This window comes from Pseudorasbora parva, chromosome 2, assembly GCF_024679245.1.
Source record: "Pseudorasbora parva isolate DD20220531a chromosome 2, ASM2467924v1, whole genome shotgun sequence".
Lineage (NCBI taxonomy): Eukaryota > Metazoa > Chordata > Actinopteri > Cypriniformes > Gobionidae > Pseudorasbora > Pseudorasbora parva.
The window spans coordinates 6,685,828-6,694,088 of record NC_090173.1 but is presented as its reverse complement, the minus strand read 5'-3'; the positions used below and the strand labels follow the sequence as shown (position 1 = coordinate 6,694,088).

The following is an 8,261-nucleotide window of genomic DNA, read 5'->3' as shown; positions in this document are numbered from 1 at the left end:
GTACCAGGCCGACCTTCTAAAAGAGCTGGACGAGGGAGAGGGTCCCTCACCGGAGGATATTTTAGAACTGAGGAAGGCCGCTGATCTGTCTCTCCGCGTCACCAAGGAGACGGCCCGTGCCATCGGCCGCTCCATGGCCTCAATGGTGACGGTGGAGAGACACCAGTGGCTAAATCTGTCGGGGATGAAGGAGAAAGATAAATCGTTTCTCCTGGACTCCCCGATCTCGCCTTCTGGCCTGTTCGGCGACGCCGTTAATTTGGTCGTCGACAGGTATCAGGAGGCGAGACAACCGAGGTTGTTTCTCGCGCGACGCTCTCGAGGGGAAAACGATGTGGTAATCCCGCCGTCACAGACGCTTCGGGCCACATCGTTTTCCCTCAGACACGTTTCGTTCCAGTCGCCTCGAGTGAGACCTGCGACTGGGCGGGACGAGTGGCAGGGGACGAAAAACGAGACTCAAGTAACACCCGAGACCTTCAGCCGAGAGGCTGATTCCCTTAGTAGATTATCTTGGCGCATGGAAATGCCTTCCGAATATATCCACATGGGTCCTGCGTACTGTAGAAATAGGGTACAGACTGCAGTTCGATCACCCTCCGCCAAAGTTCAATGGGGTGACATGGACTGCAGTGGTGCCAGAGCGGGTTCGGGTAATGGAACAAGAAGTAAAATCCTTGCTGGCAAAGGGGGCCATAGAGTGGGCCATAGAGTGGGTCCCGCCGTCGGAGAGGGAGGCCGGGTTCTACAGCCAGTACTTTATAGTTCCAAAAAAGGATGGAGGGCTTCGGCCGATTTTAGATCTGAGGTATCTGAAGCGGTCTCTGAGGAGATTCAGGTTCAAGATGTTGACCATTCCCACAATCGTGAGTCAGATCCAGCCCGAGGACTGGTTCGTCACGATAGATTTAAAAGACGCCTATTTTCAGACGCTCTTTCCCCTCGCACGTTTACCAAATGTATGGATGCAGCTCTGGCTCCATTGAGACTTCAGGGCATCCGGGTACTAAACTACATCGACGACTGGCTTATACTATCTGGGGGTATTATGGGATTCGGTTTCGATGCGGGCGCAACTCTCCCCCGCACGAATCAAGACCATTCTGGCAGTAGTCTCAAGAATAAAGCTAGGCCAAAGTATCACTGTGAAACACTTTCAGATAGTGTTAGGGCATCTAGCGGAAGCGTCCAACATTATTCCGTTCGGCCTGCTACACATGAGAGCTCTACAGTGGTGGCTGAAAACCAAGGGGTTTTCCCCCAGAGGGAACCCATTCCGTATGATCAGAGTCACGCGCAAATGCCTTCGGGCTCTAGGTATATGGAAGAAAGCTTGGTTTCTGTCCCAAGGGCCAGTCTTGGGAGCATCATGTTGCCGGAAAACCGTTTCAACAGAAGCTTCCCTTACTGGTTGGGGCGCGGTCATGGAAGGCCGCTTCGCGAGGGGTCCATGGGAGGACCATCATTCGACCTGGCACATAAACTGCCTGGAAATGATTGCAGTTTACAGGGCTCTCAGGAGTTTCCTCCCGGAGCTTTGCGGGTACCACGTTCTAGTCCGTACAGACAATACGGCAGTCGTGGCATATTTGAACCACCAGGGGGGGTTGAGGTCGCGCCCGCTATGCAAACTGGCGCATCTCATCCTTCGCTGGTCACAAGACAAACTGTTATCCCTCAGGGCAATGTATATCCCGGGGATACAGAATCAGGGGGCAGATATACTATCGAGGCAGGGGCTGAGGCCCAGGGAATGGCGGCTCCACCCAGAGGTGGTGGAGGCGATTGTCAGGAGGTTCGGCCCAGTGGAAGTGGATCTGTTTGCGTCTCGAGAGACGTCCCATTGTCCACTGTGGTTCTCCCTCACGCACCCAGCCCCGCTGGGGTTGGATGCCATGGTACAGACGTGGCCGAGGCGGCGTCTGTATGCATTTCCCCCTGTCGCTCTGCTCCCAGGGGTCCTGGAGAGGGTTCGGCAACAGGGAGTCAGTCTCCTTCTGGTAGCTCCTTGTTGGCCAACTCGAGTATGGTTCTCGGACATAATAGCGCTGCTGGCGGGTCACCCGTGGCAGGTCCCTCTGAGGAGGGACCTCCTATCGCAGGCAGGGGGCACAATATTTAACCCCCGCCCCGAAATCTGGAACCTTTGGGTCTGGCCCCTGAGGGAGCCAGGTACCGAGAGGAGGGCTTGCCGGCAGACGTTATAGAGACCTTGCTTAGCTCTAGGGCCCCGTCTACTAGGAGATTGTACAGCCTCAAGTGGAATGTCTTCGTCACTTGGTGTAGAGAACGTGAGGTAGACCCAGTTAACTGCCCAGTGGCTTCAGTACTGGAGTTCCTCCAATATCGTTTCTCTGCAGGGCTTACCCCGTCCACGCTTAAGGTGTATGTGGCAGCTATTGGAACTTTCCACGCTCCGTTAGGTGATGGGCCTTTGGGTAGGCATCATTTGGTTGTACGTTTCCTTCGTGGGGCGCGTAGGTTAAGACCTGTAGTGCGTACCAGAATTCCAACCTGGGATCTGGCAGTGGTTCTCGAAGGCCTGGCTGAGGCCCCCTTCAAACCACTGGAGGCAGCAGAACCTAAGAATCTAACGCTTAAAGTGGCGTTCCTCCTAGCTATTACCTCTCTCAGGAGAGTGGGAGATCTTCAAGCCTTGGCCATCACGCCAACCTGCTTGGAGTTTGCCCCTGGAGGAGTAAAAGCCGTACTGCACCCTAGGCCAGGGTATGTGCCGAAGGTTCCGTCCAGTACGGTCAGGTCTTTGGTTCTTCAGGCATTTCATCCTCCGCCCCACGTGACGGCGGAAGAAGGGAGATTATTCCTTTTGTGTCCAGTTCGGGCCCTAAGGATTTATCTGGAAAGGTCAGCTCAGTGGAGGAAATCAGACCAGCTGTTAGTGTGTTTTGGCTCACCCAAGAAAGGGCTGCCTGCATCAACCCCTACTATTAGTAATTGGATTGTGCAGGCAATAGCCTTGGCATATCAGGTGCGCAATCTGCCTTCACCTATTGCCTTGAGAGCCCACTCGACTAGAGGCATGGCCTCTTCGGTGGCCCTTCTGTCCGGAGTCCCTATGCAGGACATCTGTGAAGCGGCTGGCTGGGCTACTCAGCACACATTCATAAGGTTTTACAGCTTACACCTCCCTGCAACCCCCGGTGTCAGGGTACTCCAGTCCTGATTGTGCCTGGTCTCCAGCTCACAATAGGGCAGGCGTATCCTTGGTGTGGCCTAGTGGGTACTCGTTCCCCAAATCGTCGTTCCGACGCAGTGCGAAGTTCCCTCGATATAGGGAACGGCTCGGGTTATGTATATAACCCTTGTTCCATGAGAGGGAGCGAGCACTGCGTCTCGTCGCCACACCGCTTATCGCCTGAGAGCATTATGCTTCATCGCGATAATTGACGCTACTATGCGCCGGGCTCCCCTTTATAGCTTCCGGGTATGCCCTCACATCTACGTCATGACGTAGGACCAATAAGGATTGGACTAGTTTCATTCATACTTCAGACGCGTTCATGCTTAGGGAGTATCCCCAAATCGTCGTTCCGACGCAGTGCTCGTTCCCTCTCAGAGAACAAGGGTTATATACATATATACATAACCCGAGCCGTTTTAAAGGAAGTGTATGTAAGATTGTGGCCAAAACTGGTACTGCAATCACTTTCAAATGAGTGCAGAGCGGTGTATCCCCCTCCCCCCGGATGCCGAATCACTGACTTTGTGATTGGTAGATAGGTGGAGGGTGGAGCTTCAGGCCAAAACATCAGCATCAGTTGAGGGCTGCAACAACAACCTTTAACCCTTGTATGGTGTTCGGGTCTGTTGGACCCGTTTTCATTTTTTATCGAAAGAAAAATGATACGATTAATTATTTTTCCGAACTGAGACTCATTGACCTTGGCTCATTTTCTGTGAGGAATATTTATCAGAACACATTTTCAATGACCACACACTGTACACCCCCCCTACACATTTATATTACACACAGGAAGTTTCAGTTGTAACAACTCCTATATGTCCAATCAGGAACTAGTTACAAATCATCTATTTCACTTCACACATGCTCAGTTTAGTCCTTATTCCACATGTGATAAAGTAGAGCTCTGTGGCAGACATAGCAGATGTTTTGACGTAAGAAAGTAACTTTTTTATTTACTTTTTTTATTTTTGTTACAGGATTTTTTGTAGTTAAACGCATCAAATTTAAATTATGTTTCTTGTGTGTCTGTGTAGATATTTGTCATCCAAGTTGTTAGTGCTAATGTTTTAGCTGTTAGCTGTAAGGTGGGCTAGTTCATGGCTACAAGACTCGGGTTAGTTGTAACAGAGTCACACACACATTAGGGTGACCAAACGTACTGTTTTCCCAGGACTTGTCCTGTTTTCAAGTTCTGTCCTGGCCCTAATATAACAAGTTTCTATCCATACAGAGGGGGCATACTTTAAATGCAATTAATGAGTAACTTCAAGTATCATTTGAGTCGACCTATCTCATTGCCGGGCTAAGTGTCCTTTTTTTCAGTAATCAAAATATGGTCACCCTACACACAAACACACACACACACACACACACACACACACACACACACACACACACACACACACACACACTCACAAACACACAAACAGGCACGTTCAAGTGTTCAATTTCAATATTTTACTATGGCTAATTCTATGACTAATGCCATGACTGACAGGAACACAAGCATTATGTGTGTAAGCATGTTTGTTAAAGTTCAATTTATTATGTTCAATTACTATGACTGAGAGTGGCAAACACACTGACACTGAGAGTGACACACACACATCAGTTATATTGAAAAGTTAGTTTTGAATAAAAAGCTTTCAATGAAATCCTAATTTCATTATCTTACATTTCACCCCGGTGGATATTATAATGTTACATCTCACCCCAGGGTATGTTCCAACTTACCAAGACTATGGGGTGAATTGTAACATTTCACTCCTCCTGTTTGAAACGAAACCATTTTCTGTTTGTGTTGCAGAGATAATAGTTATCTCATTTAATAGCAGACACTTGTAACTAGTTTGAATCACATTTTGAACACACTGGCTTAAAAGTACTCTAAGATGTAGACAGAAAGGTAACAAATGTTACAACCATCCCAGGTCTCCCCTAATTAGAATGAAGTAAACATCTGTTGAGTATTTTAACATTTATGTTTGATTGAGTTGAATTAAAAACCCCAAAATACATCGGGTCCACTGGACCCACGAACACTGGCTGAGTAACAAAAATATGAACACCACACAAGGGTTAAAAGACAATATCCTGGCCGGACTACTGTTGTCAGTGATATAAGTATTTGAAATTAACATGATTTCTTAATGTCTAGTGACATATCAGGGCCATTTTATAATTTATTGAAATACATTTCTTACATACAGTTCCTTTAAGACTTTTTCAGGCGAGAATGTACTTGTTTAATGATTAAATATGTGGTTTATTTATAAAGAGAGAGCGCATATTTGGCAATTATATCTGCCGTTTTGTAAGCTCGATCAGCGGGTGCTCAGTGCTCGTTAACCCGCCGAGAGCAGCCTTTCCTCGGCTAGAACTTCTGACGTCTGCCGCTGACTCTGGTGTGGTTAAACATGAGATATCAGAAACGTTCGTTTTCGTTTTATTGTAGCCTAAAATTATTACGTTTTTTTTATGAAAAAAAAGAGGCAGTTTGTGTTTTATGACATAGTTTTATTGTAGCTTATACGTTTCTCAATACCAAGTACGCGAACTTCTGACTTGCGTCCGTGTAATTCCGACTTTACATTTACATTTACATTTAATCATTTAGCAGACGCTTTTATCCAAAGCGACTTACAAAAAAGGGGAGAGCAATAGAAGCAACGAAACAAACAAGGCCAACAACCTGTAAGAGCTGTAAGAAATCTCAATTAATTAGTACAGTACACAACTTTTACTTTTTTTTTTTTTTTTTTTTATAGCCAGCTACAACAAATACTCACGTACGGAAAATACAGAACACTGGATTTTGATAGCTATGATAACAACCTAAGGCTGATGCCCCAACGACTTGCCAAGTTCGACTGGAGAACAAACAACCGAGGGCGGCAGGACACAATTAAGTTAAGGCTGATCTGATAACTGCAGCGTTCTTCATAGTGTCACTCAAAGTGTAGGCCTATAGGCTATGTATTTTAGGCTACAATAAAACGAAATATATGATAAAACACCACTCTGCCTAGCTCTTTTCGTTTTCATAAAAAAAAAGAAAAGAAAAGAAACATATGCAGCCACACAAATGTGGTGCAGGCAATGCATTATCTTCACTGCTACGGTATAACAAAACGAAATATAAAACCCCTGCCTCTTTTCGTTTACATTAGAGAATAATAATAATAATAATAATAATAATAATAATAATAATAATAATAATAATAATAAGTGGTTCAGAGTGGTTCAAGTCTGCATATGATTTTCACTCTAATAAAATGAAATATGACATAAAACCCAGCCCAGTCTATTTTTGTTAAATGTCAGTTTGTGTGATCAATGATATAAGAGTATTAAAGGTATAAGAAGCTAAAAAATAAAGTGAACAATCCAGTCAAATAAATTAGCCTAATGCTATCTACAACGGTTAACTTAAATAGCCTAAAATAAAAAAAATAAACTCTTCACTCTGCCATCATCCGAAACGATCTTTCAGGGAACAAATTATAGATTAAATAGACCAAAGATCGCCCGTTAGATCTACATAAAGCAAATTATGTTTCATGTTTAACCACCACAGAGACATCAGAGCCAGCGGCAAACGTCAGAAGGTCTAGCCGAGAAAAGGCTGCTCTCGGCGGGTTAACGAGCGCTGATCACCCGCTGGACCGACTGGATCTCACAACTCCGAAAACGCCAGATCAAAATGCCAAATAGGCCTCGTTATAAATAACCCACATATTTGAGCATTGAACAACTATATTTTTGCCTGAAAAAGTCTTAAACCTACATTTTGTGACATATTTTTTAATTGTGCGGGTTTTCTCGTCCGCTTTTGACGTTTGCTGGTCGGTGCGAGATGCATTATTGGATACCAGTCTGTCTGAAGTCCACAAGTCCACATCCGGGGATTTGAACTGTCCTTGGCTATATGTGAACTTTGAGTTGGATTTGGAACAGTAGGCTACTTGACCAGCGAATGATGGCGTTTCACAATTGAGATTCCTCTCGTCCTTTGGAGTTCGTTCTACCGAGTCGAACTTGGCTGAACTACCAAGGACGCAAGTCAGAAGTTCGCGTACTTGGTATTGAGAAACGGCCAAGATCCCCAGTTGTTCCGTAACACCTGTTCAGCGTGTTCACAGGTCGTAGCTTACGTTGGAACTTTTTACTTTCGATTTCAGGGTGCGGCCGAAGAACTAACGATCAGGATGGGTAAGAATTAAGTAAATTGTAAACATTAAGAGCTAAATATGCTTTATTTGGCTAGTCTTACGCTGCCTTTTAAGATGCTTAAACTTTATCGAAATAAAATAGCTACACAGTGTATTGCCTACTCGATCATAACTCAGATATAACTTGCTGTATTTTCTCACATGCAATTTAAAATCTGAAAATGTGTGCTATAGGTGTTAGGTATTTTTGGATATTATGTTATGTTGTGCTTGGTTTTGTCTAGACCCGGTCCCACGGCGGTACTGGCTAAGGAGCGGAGACGGCCTAAGTAAGTGCCAAATCATGAAAACAATCGCATAACTTCGAAATGATGAATGAGAATGATGACGAATTATAGTACAACGTTACTTTAAGAAAATTATATTGAATAGACTTTCCTTAATCACAACGATCTGTTCTCTTCAGAAAGACAGCCACTGAGAAGGGAGGAACTTCCTAACAGTAAGTTAATTCTACCTTCTACCCATTCCAGAGATTGTCTTTTCTTTTATACATCTGGTGTAAGTTTTATGTTTTGGCATTACTCTGCAAGTATACCTCTCAAATGTTTTTGGACGGTAAGATTTTAAAAATGTTTTTAAAAGAAGTCTCTTCTGCTCACCGCAGGCTGGATTTATGTTATTAAATATACAAAAATAGATTCAATATTGTAAAATATTATTAAAAATGTAAATTAACTGTTTATCTATTTTAATAGAAAAACAGAGGAGAAGCGCAATGGTCAGTGAAGAAGAACGAGCTGCAGGTATTGTTTTTGAAATATTCTGTATTGCTTAGCATATTAAGTGCTATAAAGAGGTTACATTTCGACTTTGCACTTATC

The 8,261-nt window shown here is 44.7% G+C and overlaps 1 long non-coding RNA gene across 1 annotated transcript; it reads left to right on the top strand.

The window, feature by feature from the left end:
• Window positions 1-7,165: 7,165 nt before the first annotated feature.
• LOC137091244 (uncharacterized) lies at window positions 7,166-7,879 on the top strand. Its single transcript, XR_010908059.1, has 3 exons — window positions 7,166-7,417; window positions 7,662-7,706; window positions 7,844-7,879. It is a non-coding gene; the product is annotated as an uncharacterized lncRNA (long non-coding RNA).
• Window positions 7,880-8,261: the final 382 nt, after the last annotated feature.